Source organism: Mesocricetus auratus, unplaced genomic scaffold (assembly GCF_017639785.1).
Source record: "Mesocricetus auratus isolate SY011 unplaced genomic scaffold, BCM_Maur_2.0 Super-Scaffold_100018, whole genome shotgun sequence".
Taxonomy (NCBI): domain Eukaryota; kingdom Metazoa; phylum Chordata; class Mammalia; order Rodentia; family Cricetidae; genus Mesocricetus; species Mesocricetus auratus.
In genome coordinates this window covers 39204176-39219368 of record NW_024429199.1, presented here as the reverse complement: position 1 = coordinate 39219368, position 15193 = coordinate 39204176, and the positions used below count along the sequence as shown (strand labels likewise).

The 15193-nt window shown below is 43.1% G+C and overlaps 1 protein-coding gene across 2 annotated transcripts in view; it reads left to right on the top strand.

The window, feature by feature from the left end:
- Positions 1-15193, top strand: part of Rgs17 (regulator of G protein signaling 17) — an 81713-nt gene that overhangs the window by 55126 nt on the left and 11394 nt on the right. The window lies entirely within an intron of this gene.

The following is a 15193-nucleotide window of genomic DNA, read 5'->3' as shown; positions in this document are numbered from 1 at the left end:
TCTGGCACTGACTGACATATTTGTATGTGGTATATAACTGTACTCCATGAGACTTTATTCCATTGCCTCATAGACATCTATGTGACTATATGCATTGAGTAATCAAACACCCCAACTTGTTCATGAGCATCAAATTGTCATAAAACACAGACTAATGATCAAGAACAAAATAGCTTTCAGAAGCTTCATCATCCTTCCACCTTTTGAGTGGCAGTATTTTAGACACCCCCAAAATTCATGATGCCTTGCCTGGGTGCTCTGCTAACTAGTCTGAAACTAGAGTCCAGCTGTCAAAACTGCACTTGTCCGCGGTAGATCATGATTTGCCTAAGTCTAGGACTTAAAAGTATAGTCTATGCATTTCCAGGCATATAAGACATGACAGACAGTTTCTCTTTTTATACGGTATTTTGTTGTTTATATTCATTGCACATAGCGATAGATTCCATGAATATGCTTTCGTGTAAAGCATACCTTGGGTATATTCATCCCCTCACCTTGAATTTTCTTACTCCTCCCCGCCCCTTTTCCTCTTCATTCCCCCAGATATGAGCAATTTGGGTTTCCAGAAAGTAAAATTCAATTGCCTTACACTATGGATTTTAGTCATAATATTGCCTACATAATTTCAGATCAAAGTGTCCTACACATAGAGTTTTTAGAATTTTATTATTTTTGTACTTTGAATTTAGGAAAGAAAATTTTAAGGTATTTTTTGAGTGAGAAAGTTAAAAAAAAAGAAAGAAATGCTCTTTAAATTTTCCAGGCGAGGTCAAAGGAGAAGAACAAAAAGCACCATGAAAAAAATGTAATTTAGAGCCTAAAAAGCGTTAGAAATCAAAACACGGAGCAGCTGTCACCATGGATGGGGGCTGTTGCCGTGTGACTGGCTTCCCTTCCTTTTAAGGAAGTAAAGGGCTGAAAAAGATGAATTTCTATGTCAAGGAATAAATGTAAATGCTTCGCTGTGCCTTCACAATATGGGCTTTTAAAATAAGGTAGCATTTCTTTCAAATTTGCTTTTCTCATCCGAACTTCACTGGCTGCCGTCTCTCGTTCAGTAATTTACCCCTCCTTATAAAATTATCAGCATTTCATTGCAGAAAGGGGGCAGCATGTGTTCCTGCTGGGCATCCCTACAGTCTCCTCAAAGCCTGGAGTGTGGCATACTTCGCAATGACTGCTCCGAACTGTCGCCGTCTGAAAGAGCCTTCGCTAACACAGCCTCTTTCTTTTGTTCCCTCCTGTCCTCCATTTCAAGAAGAAATGTCAAGAAAGTGAGGCTTATAGACTGTCTTATACACGAGCCATGAACGCCCAAAGTACACTCAGCAAAATCTGTGTGTGCACTGGGCCTTCTCTGCAGGAAAAGGGGGAACGTTGACAGCATCACTTATCTGAAGGGTGCAGGCCCTCCCTAACTTGCCTCTTCAGCTAGTAGCCTCCTGGCTGGTTCTTCTTACTGAGGAACACTTTGAAACCTCCCACTGTCCCTCACTGCCTGCTGTCAGACAGTAGGAAGCATAGGAGCTACTGAAATACTTGTACCCAACACAGCATGTGTGCATGTGTGGTGATATCTCGTTTGTCTGAAGATCAGAGGATAGAGCTTTACCACTAGATATACAGGCAGACAAGAAGTGATATGACTAGGCAGAAACAGGAAGTGAGATGGCTAGGAAGAGAGAGAGAGACAGAGAGACAGAGAGACAGAGAGAGAGATGATATAAGCGGGAAGAGACAGGAACTTGCTCTCTTTTCTGCTGGGAAGCTAATGAGGTAAAGGTGGCTTTGGCTTGCTTTTTCTCTCTGATCTCTCAGCATTTCCCTCTATATCTGACTGTGGGTTTTTATTATTTAAGCCAATTAGGAACTCCATTTATATCCAAGTGCCCTGGAGACTAGACACTTCTGTATTCCCAAACATAAATGGCACACGGAGTAAAAGCTTTCCATTGCTTTTATTGAACTTAAAGCTAAGACCTAAATGGTCTCTGAAAACGTCTCATGATAGCAGAGGTTGCATTAAAATAATCCAGGCTAGTTTTCCCCCAAAAGTCACTGGGTACTTGTCTCCTCTCCAATGCCTGCTTTTAGTGATGTTCACCAAGCAAGGAAGATTAAAAGTTGGAACTCAAGAGCTATGATCTACCGTTTCTCCACATTCGCTTGACTTCTGTTTGATGATGAGTGACGGTCAGTGTCTTAGTGAGTGTTCCTATTACTGTGATAAAACACTATGACCACAAGTAACGTGGGGAGGAAACTGTATTTCATCTTATACTTCTATGTAGAAGTTCATCACTGAGAGAAATGAGAGCAGGGACTCCAGAAAGGGGGGAATCTGGAGGCAGGAACTGAAGCAGAACCCATGAAGGGGCGCTGCTTACCGACTTGCTCCTCATGGCTTACTTAGCCTGATTTCTTATGGCACCTAAGACCACCAGCCCAGGAGTGCCACCTCCCACAGTGGGCTGTACCCTCCCATGTCAATCATCAATCAGAGGAAATGCACTACAGGTTTGCCAACAGGCCAATCTGATGGGGACATTTTCTCATTCAAGATTTCCTCTTTCTAAATGACTCGAGTTTGTGCCAAGGTTAACCAGCACAGTCAGGCCATGGCTATAGGGAATAAAAACCTGAAAAATTCCTGGCTGAAGCCATCCTGAACTCTTGTTTTCCATTTCCCTTGGAATCATTTTCCTCTTGCTATTTTATGTATTAGACAAAATATTGTGATTTGCAGGTAAAATGTTCCCCACAGGCTCCTGTGTTAAACATTTGGTCACTAGCTGATGATACTATTTTGGGAGGCTGCATAATCTTTTTTTAAATGTTTAAAGGTTTAAACCTTTTCTAGGTGGCAGATATGGGCTCCTTGGTGCTGTGAGGGCTATTGCACACTGGATTCGAGTCTACCTGTCTCTCGGCTTCCTGCCTGTACTTATAAAGGAAGCAGCCGCCACAAGCTCCCATCTTCACAAAAGAATTTTCCCTGCTATGATGAATACATATACCCTGAAACTATGGGCCAAAATAAGAAACAAAACTTTCCCCACTAAGAAAAAAAATGATGATGGAAATAGAGGTTTTAATTTCATAGGTTGGGAAACCTACCTGCTCTAAAGGTAGGATTAGATGGTGGCCCTCTTAATATACAGTGCACTGATTAGTCCCCATTAATATGATACTTACAAACTTTTCATTCCCAGGTTTGATATGAACCACTGATACATACAACTTTCCCAACTCTAACTCACAGTCTCAAATGCTACTTGGGGTATTGCTCACCAGATTTGGCCAGTGACACTAGATTCTTTGCAGGAAAGATTGGTCACAGAATAAATTTAGCAAATTGACTAGTCCTTTGAAACTAAAGCTGTCCCTTCTTGAGACACATTCGTTCCCAGAATTCCCAGACCGTGGGATAGATCTTGCTAAGTAAATGTTGAGAGCTTCATAAACATGCTTTTTGCTTGTCCCTCCCTCCATTTTTAACAAGTGCCACAGCTTCTGTAATTCAAAACAGTGCAAAAAGAATGTCCTATTTTATCCTCCAATGCTGTCACCCTTGAGCTCCCTGCCAATGGAAATACTAAGATGCATGCTTTCAAAGCCAAAGGATATTTTTTGAAAAGGAAAACAAAAATCCAAGTCTGCACCATAGTGAAGAAAGCACTCCCTGGAAATGGCGAGACTCATAATATGCAAGCTGAATCATCTCGTTAGAGGCCATGGTGAATAAGTGTCTCCTGTGTACCTGTCGCCCTCAGAGAGATGATTCATCTCGCATTGAGCATAACCTATTCCTGCAAAATTATTTGCTCTCTGCAGCGTTTCAGAGCACTTATAGCAGAATGGTTATGGGCATTGCTTGCACAGAGGTCTGGGCTGGACATGCCATCCCACATTGGCATGGGGGAGTTTCCTGAATAGCTCCTATGAGCCGGGTACCAGGGAGAGCAACAGGAAGAAGTGTGCCGTTGAAGGTAGGGGAAGAAGGGGAGTAGACGTGACATGGAGAGGGAGTCTGCTCTGAGGACAGTCTGGAGGGTTGCCCACCAGTAAAGAAGACCGGAATCCTAGACCAATAGCCTGGTGCAATGGCTTGGTGGGTATAGGCACCTGCCCCCAAGCCAGAGGCCCTGAGTTCAATCCCCAGGTGGTAGAAGAGAACAAACTACATAGACACATACAAGAGATGAATAAGCATGCAATAAAAATTTTTTTGAAAGATGAATCTGTCAGGTAGAAGAGGAGGAGGACATTGTTCAATCCAAAGATAAGATGATGCCTTCCGGAACCTTCCACATGTTAGTTGTGGAAAGAATTTGAAACCTGTAGGGTAAGTCGGCGTTAAGGGTGACAGTCTGCAACCCATCAGGATTCAATGTCCGGGACGGGAGAGCCATGACCGACCAGTGTGCTGGACGGTAGGCTACAGGCTGAACGCTCAGGACAGACCTACAACAAGAGAGGCAAAGGAAGAGGGTCCTCCCGGGGCCCGAAGACCACCCAAGAGCTCTCACAAGGAACACAACCACAGCATTTTACAATCTGACCAGTCAACCAGTTGTTAGTGAACTTTGTGAGAAACAATTTTCTCCCTAAGGTGCTCCAGGAGGAGGAAGTCAGACAGAGAAAATCTGCTGACAGAGGGAAAAAAGTGAATCCTCTTCAAATGTTCAGAGACTCCGTGACCCTTTTTGGTGAAATGTCAGTGTGAGGGAAATTAGATTTCCATTTTTTTCTTTTTCTTATTTCCTTTGTTTTTTTTTTTTCAGGCAGGTTTTCTCTGTGTAACAGCTCTGACTGTCTTGGAACTCGGTTTGTAAACCAGGCTGGCCTCAAACTCACAGAGATCTGCCTGCCTCTGCTTCCCAAGTGCTAGGATTAAAGGTATGTGCCACCAGCAACTAGCTCCATTTTTTCTTAAAGTAAATTACTCTGTGACAAAGACAACTGGAAATTCAATCCTCATTAAAATTCTTCATTCTTTCTTTAGGGCCTACCTAGCCTACTTTCTTTCATGGTTGACCTTTGCAGTCTGCCTAATATTTTAAGATGTCAGTCACGCATTTTTTTTCTCCTTTCCTTGTAAGATAAAACATTGATTTTTGGTAAAAATAACATTTATGCTATAAGTATCCTGCTGAAATAGTTATGTGATGAATGCTGTGACACCCATACTGTCTTAGTCCTGTTTCTCTTGTTTGTGACAGTTAGGTTCAATTGTCAACTCAGAATAGTCTAGAATCTCTTGGAGAATGTCTGTAAGGAATCGTTTTAATTATGTTACTTGGTATAGGAGGACAACCCACTATGGGTGGCTCCTTTCCCAGAACTTGGGGTTCTGGACTTAATAAAAAGGAGAAACCAAGTCAGAACACTTACATGCTTTAATCCATTGCTCTCTACCCTTGACTATGGATGCCATGTGACTAGGTGCTTTAAGTTTCTTCTGCCTTGGCTTCCCAACAATGGTGGACAGAGCTACTTCCTTCCTTACGTTGCTTTGGTCGGGGTATTTTACTACAACCAAAGGAAAGGAAACTAAGACAGTCACTGTGATGTGTGTGTGTGTGTGTGTGTGTGTGTGTGTGTGTGTGTGTGTGTGTGTGTAAATAAAAGCAAGTTAGGAAGGATTTTTTTATTTTGGCTCATAGTTCAAAGTATGCTCCATTTTGCAGGGATGTCCTGGCTGTAGGGACTGGAGGCAGCTGGCCCATTGCTTCTGCAGTCAGGAAGCAAAGGGAGAGTAACACCAGTGCTTCCTCCTTTTACTCTCCGGGGATCTGAGCCTAGGAAATGGTACTGCCTGCCTTTAGGACTGATCTTCCCATGGAGAGAATCCCTCACGAGCATGACCAGAGGTTGACTACTCTACACGCTTCCTCACAGGCATCCACAGAGGGTTGTCTTCTAGGTAACTCTAGGTGGTGTCAAATTCATAACTAATATTATCACACATATCTTGTTTTCTTATACAAAAACATGATATATAAACATTCCTCTCATGGATGAAGACTCTGTTGCCAAGGAGAAAGCAAATGCCTACCATTGCTGTTTTTCTTTATAAAGTCATATATATATTACATAAAAATATGGAACCATTCCAATTATTCATTCTTAAGTGGCAGTACAATGGTAGCTCCATGTGTTTCATCCTGAATAGAAGCTGCCCTGTCACATGACACAATATGAGAAGACGAGTCAACCTGGGACTAGGCAGATCTGGTATGTCCCTTTTGTCACATGCGATAGTGAAGCTGTTGACAAGTCTCTCAATCCCTCTGAGCTTCAGTTTCTTCCTTAGTATGATGTGATTTAAGAACATAAACAAATCTATGTGTGTGAACCTACATGTGTGCTCCTGTGCATATATGAAGGTCAGAGGTTAACGTCAGTCTTCACATGAATAATCTTTTTAAATTTTTTATGCATTTTTCATACTAACCACAGCTCCCTCTCCCTCCCCCACTCCTGATCCCCTCTCCACCTCCTTCCCACCCACCCCCATCCACTCCCCATAACTTGATATGCCAGGCTTCGTTGACTCTCCCATCAACAAAGCCTGGCATAAAAAGTTGAGGCAGAACCAAGCCCCCTACCCCTGCATCAATGCTGAGCAAGGCGTGTCATCATCGTAGGGAATGAACTCCAAAAAGTCAGTTCATGCACTAGGGATAGATCCTGGTCCCACTGCCAGAGGCCCCACAAACAGACCAAGCCACTCAGCTGGTGGTGGTGCATGCCTTTAATCCCAGCACTCGGAGTCAGAGGCAGGTGGACACAGAGCAAGTTCCAGGACAACCAGGGCTGCACAGAGAAGCCCTGTCTCAAGGAAAAAAATATATATATACACCTATTTCTTCTTATTGTTATTACTATTATTATTATTTAAAACATAACCAGTTAGCTTAGTTGGTTAGAGCATGGTGCTAATGAATAATCCTTAATGAAAGTTATTCTGACCTCTGACCCCTTCACAAATCCCAGTGTGCAAGGGATTTGCCAGACATAGTAAGACTTGACCCTTGTGTGCTCGTCAGTGTTCTTAACATGCTGACAGCTGATGTAGCCAACACCAGTTTCTGCGTTCTCTAGCAATATACATTTCTCTAGGATTCCCCGATTAACCAGAATGTCCTTAAAGGGTGCACTGCACAGGCTGAAAACCCTGAGAGCCTCAGAAGGCCCCTACAGCTTAACATTGCTATTGTCAATCATAGGTCGCCCTCTTCCCCTCTACAGAAAATCGCATGCACAGTGACTTGGGGAGTCCCAGTCAAGGCATGAATGGGGAGTGAATGAGCACCCCTGCCAGCTGCCAAGCACATTTCTGTACATCAGCTGCTAGCATTGTAACCGTTCCCCGGCTGGCTGCAGTTTATGACAAGAACATTAACTAAATCCAGTCTGAAGAGTACATTTAGAGAGTAGACTGATTACTCACACCCCATTTCCAAGACAGTGTCTGTTCACCAAATGGGAGTTGACGTGGCCTTCTGAACCCAAGGTACCTGTCTTTCTACAAAAGTGTCCACTAACTTAGAAATTGCAAAGGAAACGACAGTGGCCTGAAAGAGAAGCTTAAGTAGCTTTCCAACCACTCTGAGACTAGAAGAAGAGCCCAATGGCTGGCTTGTATCATATATATATATATATATATATATATATATATATATATTTCTCTTCATTTTGAGGAAAAACAGAGATTTGCTTTTCATGCCAAATAAGAAACTTTGATCCTCTAACTGAACATCGACTAATACAATAGATCTAGATTTTAACCTTATAGTTTAAATGTTGGAAGAGGTTGGAGATTATAAAGCTAATAAGCTTGTCAATGAACCTAAAATACCTGTTTTAGGGCTTTACATAAAATTTAATACAGATAAAAGGACATTTAAAAAAACCTGTCTTTAAAAGCTTGAGTGTGTATGTAGAGAAATAAAGAACAAAGAGAGCCGGGCGTTGGTGGCACATGCCTTTAATCCCAGCACTCGGGAGCCAGAGGCAGGAGGATCTCTGTGAGTTCGAGACCAGCCTGGACTACCAAGTGAGTTCCAGGACAGCCTCCAAAGCCACAGAGAAACCCTGTCTCGAAAAACCAAAAAAAAAAAAACAAAACAAAAAAACAAAGAGAGACTGAGTCAGGCTGACAAAAAAAAATATGTCTTTGTTTTCCATGTATTAAACCAAAGTAAATGATTTTGTTTGTTTGTCTTTATTTTTTCAAGCCATTGTTTAACTATGTAGCTTTGGCTCTTCTGGGACTTACTTTGTAGATGAGGTTGGCCTAAAACTCACAGAGATCCACCTCCCTCTGCCTATAAGTGCTGAAATTAAAAATATGTGCCACTATGCTTGGCATAAAGTAAATCTTTATGCCAAAGTTAAACTGAAATTACAGCAATGTGAGGAATCTACTCTTACAATGGCTATATATATATACTTTTAGCCACTCTTTGTTAGCTAAAACCTTCTCTAAGTATATGTGACCATTTTCCATATCCATATATAGTACAAAATGACTTGTTATTAGAAGGCATACTGACAATGTTAATAAGATTATGACAACATCATTTCACTGATATTGTTTGTTTTCAAAACAGGGTTTCTCCCTGTAGTCTTGACTGTCCTGAAACTGGCTCTGAAACTGGGCTGAACTCGAACTCAGAGATCCACCTGCCCTTGCTTCCTAACTGAGTGTTGGGAGTAAAGGCGTGCACCAGCATATACAGAGGTATTCCCAAATCAAGTGACTTAGACCAGGGAGTATTCATTCTGAAAACCGAAAGAGGAATATTATCTCAGGTTTACACACAGCTCAAGGGGAAAATCACCCTCCCCTACTGTTTTGATCAGTACATCCACAGAAAAACTGAACGACTGTTATCCTTGGAACAGCAGAATCATCAAAATGTCTTACATGAAAGAAAATATTTTTTTTAAAAAGTACTTTCACTAAGAAAGATTTTCCAACTTTCTTCTGACTTAACTTTGCATTTCTAAAGGAAATGCAGCCATCTAGTGGGAGCAACTTTAATAGCATATTATCTTATGCCAGGCATTTGAACATTAACAAAAACAGTGTTTGCTTGTAAACCGTTAAGAGTCTTTGTAATGTGGTGTGGTGTGATTGGTCGATCCTCTTGAGACTGGGTCTACACAGTGGAGGCTGTCCTTGAATAAACTTAGTATATAGCTGCGGTTGACCTTCAACCTCTGACTCTCCAGCCTTCACATCCCTAGTGTTGGGACTACAGGCTTGCACCACCCAGCTTGGTGTTACACAGAATTGAATTCAGGGCTTCATGTCTGTTAGGCAAGCATTCCACCAATTGGGCTATATCCTCAAACACAGCAGCTTTGTTGTTTAACATTTCACTGAATATGCCCAAATTATACATGCGTGTTGCATGACAGTTCCATACACAAACTTCAAACTGTCCTTGGCATGCCACTCATAACCAAGTTATATTACAAAGTTGTGAACATGGAGATGTCTACATCCTCACTTTCGAAACTGACTTATTCCCCTGCTGAAATTGAAGGCATCCTGGCTGCTGTCTGACCTTGATGTGCTCATGATTTGTTTGCTACTGTATCAGTGTGCTGTGTGTTCTGGGTTAGGTGTGGGGGGCCGTGTGGAGACTGTAGTGTTGTTTGTGTCTGGCGTGTGTGTTCTGTGTGCCCCGTGTTGTGGAGAAGGGCACGTGGCACTCTGATATGCCCCTCCATGGCTTTTCTCTAAGATGAGCACATTTTTGTGAATAACTAAAAAGGTAAAACATCCCGGACAGCTTTTATAGGAAGGGACAGTGGGCATGCTGCATGAGGCCAGAAGTTAGAGGATGTCGTCTGTCCCAGCCTGCTGCAGTTGGAGGCAGTGTGGGAGTCGGCCTGAGCAAACTGTGTCCTTGCAAATGAAATGGTGTTGGTTAGAAATCCAGTCCCTATACCCTGATGAGAGCAGAGCCTCTCTGGAGATTTGGTGTCGCAATGGATTAAATGTGTGCACTTCCGCACTGCATCTTACATAGATATTTGTGATTATCTGCTGTCCCACCATCGCCATGGCAACTGCAAAGGTTTCACGGTATCTACCACGTTCTTCAAGCATTGTTTCTAAGGACTAATTGTTTTCTTACAACAGTTGACCGCCTTCCAAAATGGAGTGTGCTCTATTTCTGACAGCAGGCCAGGAAAGCCACCACCAGCTTCAGGTGTCTCTCTAGTCTCACAATTCATACTTCTCTTTCCTAACAGTCCGCCGTCCACACACAGAGCCAGCTTTTCGTATTCTCTGAAATGCACAAGACACATTTTCTCCCTCCTCAAGGTCACCAGGCTTGAGAATCTCTATTAAGTCTCCAGGCTTGCTTTGGTAGCTATAGCCTGGGTTGTTGATGGGAGATTCCCACAGTGAGCTCTGTGGGTGTGTCTCATTCTCTTTGTGATTTAGCTAAGAAGATAGAAATATTAATTTAAAATGTTACCTATCTGGGGACTGGAGAGTTGACTCAATGGTTAAGAACACTAGCTGGCCTTCCAGAGGTCCTAAGTTCAATTCCCAGCAACCACATGGTGGCTCACAACCATCAGTGATGAGATCTGGTGCCCTCTTCTGACCTGCAGGGATGCATGCAGACAGAGCACTGTATAACAAATAAATAAATAAATAATTCTTGAGTTAAAGAAAAAAGTTACCCACCTGAAAATGAAGAAGGAAAAATACCCCACATACTTATAAGCTGATTCTCACTTACAGTTCCAGGGACAGCCCATCATAGCCAGGAAATGGACAAACCAGGATCTTTTTTTTTTTTTTTTTTTTTTTTTGGTTTTTCCAGACAGGGTTTCTCTGTGGCTTTGGAGGCTGTCCTGGAACTCCCTTGGTAGTCCAGGCTGGTCTCGAACTTACAGAGATCCGCCTGCCTCTGCCTCCCGAGTGCTGGGATTAAAGGCGTGTGCCACCAACACCCGGCTCCAAACCAGGATCTTAAAGCAGCACTTCACATCTCGTTCATGGTCAAGAAATAGCACTGAGTGTGTCTTAATGTTCAACTCACTTTCCCCATATTATGTCGTCTAGAATCCCCTATAATATCCTAGAGTAATCCCACCTGCAATCAAGTTGGGTCTCCCTATACTAATACAGGCATGCCCAGGGGCTCATCTCCCCAGTGATTCTAGGGTCTGTCAAGTGGACAATTAACACACACACACACACACACACACAGGAAATCCTTCTGTGTATATGTAAATAAAGCACTGTTGGCCAATAGGGAAGCAAGATAGGTGGGACTAGGAGTCGAGGAGGATTCTGGGAAAAAGAGGCATAGTCAGTCACGATGTAGGACCAAGAGAAGTAACATGCCCAGACACTTCCTCCGGTAAGAGAAGGCCACATGGAAATACTTAGATTAGCAATTATGGGTTACAAATACTTAAGTTATAGCTAGACAGTAAGAAACCAAGCAAAATGCCCAACAGCTCATAATTAATATAGCCTCCTGTGTGTTATTTGGGGGCTGAGACAGCAACGGGACCCAAGCGGCTAACTGAGGCAAGGCCCAAGTGACTGGCAGGAAGACAGCACGTTACACACACGCGCACACACACACACGCACACACACACACATGCACACGCACACACACACGCACACACACACACCTCTTTTTGAGAATTCACAACTCTTATGTTTGGTGGTCTTCCTTCTTAACCTTTTCAAACACTGAGAAGTTTAGGGTAAATATTAACCATAATTTATTACCTTTGAAATCAGCCCCACGCCCAGGAATCTTCAGAGCAGAACCAAGTGAAAATGAGAGACGTGCCAGGGTCAGGACAGGCAGCCAGACCAGCAACACATCCTTCCTCATTTCATTTTCTCTATCTCAATCTCTAGGTGACAGTTTTTGTGTTTTATCTTCTTTTCCTCTCTCTCTCTCTCTCTCTCTCTCTCTCTCTCTCTCTGTGTGTGTGTGTATGCGTGTTTGCATGAGGGAGCATATGCATGCACAGACCTGTAGAAGTCCAAGATGAATAAGAGAAATCTACTTTCCAACTTACTCTGAGACAGAGTCTCCCAGTCAAGCCCAGAACTTACCCATTTGGCTAGTTTACCTAGCCGGTTATCTCTGGGGGTACTTGTCCTATTGTCCTATTTTCCTAGGGCAGCACTGCTTAAGTTGAATTTTTTATTGAAGGCTTAGACCGTGCCCAGTGTTAAATTAAGAATGGCACCCAGGGTGAACAGTTAGGCATTTACTGAATGTCTGTCATAACTAGTTTTAGTCCAAATGTGTGTCCATATTTTACCATCTGTAGACATGAGAGGTGTAAACACAATCCACTGCATTATACTGATGGCTCTAATGTGGTAACATTTGAGATGTTTGTAAACATCACAGGAACAGACACAAGAGCCAGGATTTATGCTCAGAGGCGGCGTATGATTCATGCACATTGACTCCAGATTGGTTGCTCTACAGCAGACACGCAGAGGGAAGACGTGTCTAAGATGTTGCATAAAACAAGCAATGTCCTATGTTTTGTGTGGTACAGTCTCTGGGATGCTGTGTGGAGAAGAATGACTTCCCATCTCAATAAGAGTTTTTCGGAAAGACAAAAGGTCCACATTTGACATATGTGAGGGGGACTTGACAGAATGATGTCAGTGGTGTGTCTCACCCAAACACACGCTCAAATTCCAGAGAACCACCTTCACTCAAAGAGTAAGTGACGAATGTCATCGATGACACATGCTACACCTAAAGGGATTGCAGGTGTCGAGGGTTGCAGTTTCCCAGGCTATCCCAGACATCAAGCACATCCTCAGTGCCAACACGCTGACACGAAATTGGGTACCATTGCTTTCTCTGAGTCCCTCTGCCCTGGCTGCACTGTACGGAAGTCAAGCTAGCTAGCCCTTGGACTGTTGCCAGTATTGGTGCCTCATGGAACCAATCAGCTTTCTGGAGTCTTTGGACTCTGCCACTTTTCTCTGAGGTTTACATTCTCTTGTGACTCTATACCAGCAAGCTTGCCACTGCCCCCAAAACTGGGAGGAGAAAAATGTACTGTACTTGACTGTTAAGTTTATTTTATTTTCCTTGAGGTTGATGGTTCTTTTAGTTAAAAGAATCCTTCCCAAGGTCAATTAGTCTGTTTTCTCCAAAGGATGTATTTTTGCCAATTAATTTTCCTACCTAGTCAGACTCCATGGTAGCTTGACCTCACCGGTAAGAACCTGACTTCTTTCTTTCTTTTGTTTTTTTCTTTTTTGTTTTTCAAGACAGGGTTTCACTGTGTATCCCTGGCTGTCCTGGAACTCACACTGTAGACCAGGCTGGCCTTGAACTCACAGAGATCCACCTGCCTCCGCCTCCAGGGTGTGGGACTAAAAGTGTGCGCCACCGCCATCCTGCAGAACCTGAATTCTTTAGATTCTTCTCTATGCTGCATTCTCTCCATCCTTTCCTCCAGCAACCTGAGTGTCAAGAGCATATGCAGGAGACCCTGTCTCCCAGTTGCTCTAGCCGACTTTCTAGGCTGGGAGGAGCTACTCATGGATACCTCCCCACCTCTCTACCACAGCCATCCATAGTCAGCAGTTTCTGATGACTGCGCCTAACAGAAGGCCTGGTGTATACAGCGGCACTCAGTAAAAACGGAGAGTTCAGGGTTCAGACTCTTGCCAAACCACACAGCTGGTGCTCTGTTTTTTTATCAACCTAGCAGGCCACTCTGACCTCTGCTTTCCTTTACAATGGGGATAATACCATTTAACACAAAGGGAATGGTCTCACTAAAAGGTAACTTTTCATCACCTCTGGTAGTGAATGAATGAATGAGTGAATGAATGAGCTAATGAAAGAGATATTAGGGGACCGTCACTTGCTTCTGATGGGTTCCCATGAAGCCTGATGTCTTCTGGACAGAAATAGCAGGGTTTTAAGTCAGGAACTTGAGTTTCCACAGTGGAAGGACCACTGAGTCCTCCATCTAACCCACCCTCTCTCTCACCAGGTGGGAGCTTTAATAACGAGCTACGCCCTAGAACCATCCCACTGACTTCTATTGGTCACCCCACCGCCTCTCGTTTTCCCTGGTCTCTCCCGCAAGGCAGCTTTCCCTCACCTAGCAATTCTTCTAATAGAACACACAGGCCTTTCCTGGTCCCCAGAATTTCATTCTGTGTCACAGGGACTCAGAGCCTTCTTCTCCGGCCTCAGCCTCATTCCTATTGCCATGACAGACTACACGGATGGAAGAAGAGTATAGGAGAAAGCTTAGTTTAGTGTGCAGTTCAAGGTATGGTCCATTATGGTGGGGAGGTCCAGTTACAGGAACTTGAAGCAACTGTCTCTTCACACCCCTAGTAAGGAGACAGACGGGCTAAATACAAACATGTTTATGGGATCCAGGAGTTCCGGCTGACGAGTGGTCCCACCCACAGTTAAAGTTAGTTCTCCCATATCAGTGAACGTAAGCAAGGTATTTCCACCATAGGCATGGCCGTCTCTCGGATGGTTCTGGATCCTGTCAAGGTGACAATGGAAAATGACCATCACATTCACGCAGTGGTCTCCTGCTCTGCACCCTCTCAATTGCTTCCTTGTGTCTCCCAAGACACTGGAGATTGACTGACATAGAACCCAAGACAGTTGCTCAAACTTTAGGGACCGGAGGAATGATGGTATTGATGACAAAAATACGGCTTGAAGGGAAGGATGTTTAAAAAGGTACTAAATCTGTGTTGGCTTCTGATAAATTCTATCTTCTTAGCTACTGATAGGGAGAAAACAAATGAAAAAAAAAAACCAAACTGAACTAAGCAAAAAATCAAAATGACTCTCCACTTTCAAAGGTAGCACAACAATATGTCAGATATTAGAGCATGTCCAGTGTCCAGGTTATAAAGGTACACTTATGTAAAAGGATTTAAGTTATATAATAATGAAGTCAGATTAGACAGTAATATCCATGTGCGGGTTCTGATTCATTTTGCGATTTTTTTAAACTGGTGTAGACTTAGCAATTCTCTCACTCTCCACCATCATTTAAAAGTGTGAGTTCTGTTTCTGTTTTTGAAATAACCCCACATGGTTGGCAGTAAAATCTGCTGTGATCTGTTTCTCCTGTCAATACTTTCCTTTGCCTCTTTGCGATTCCCTT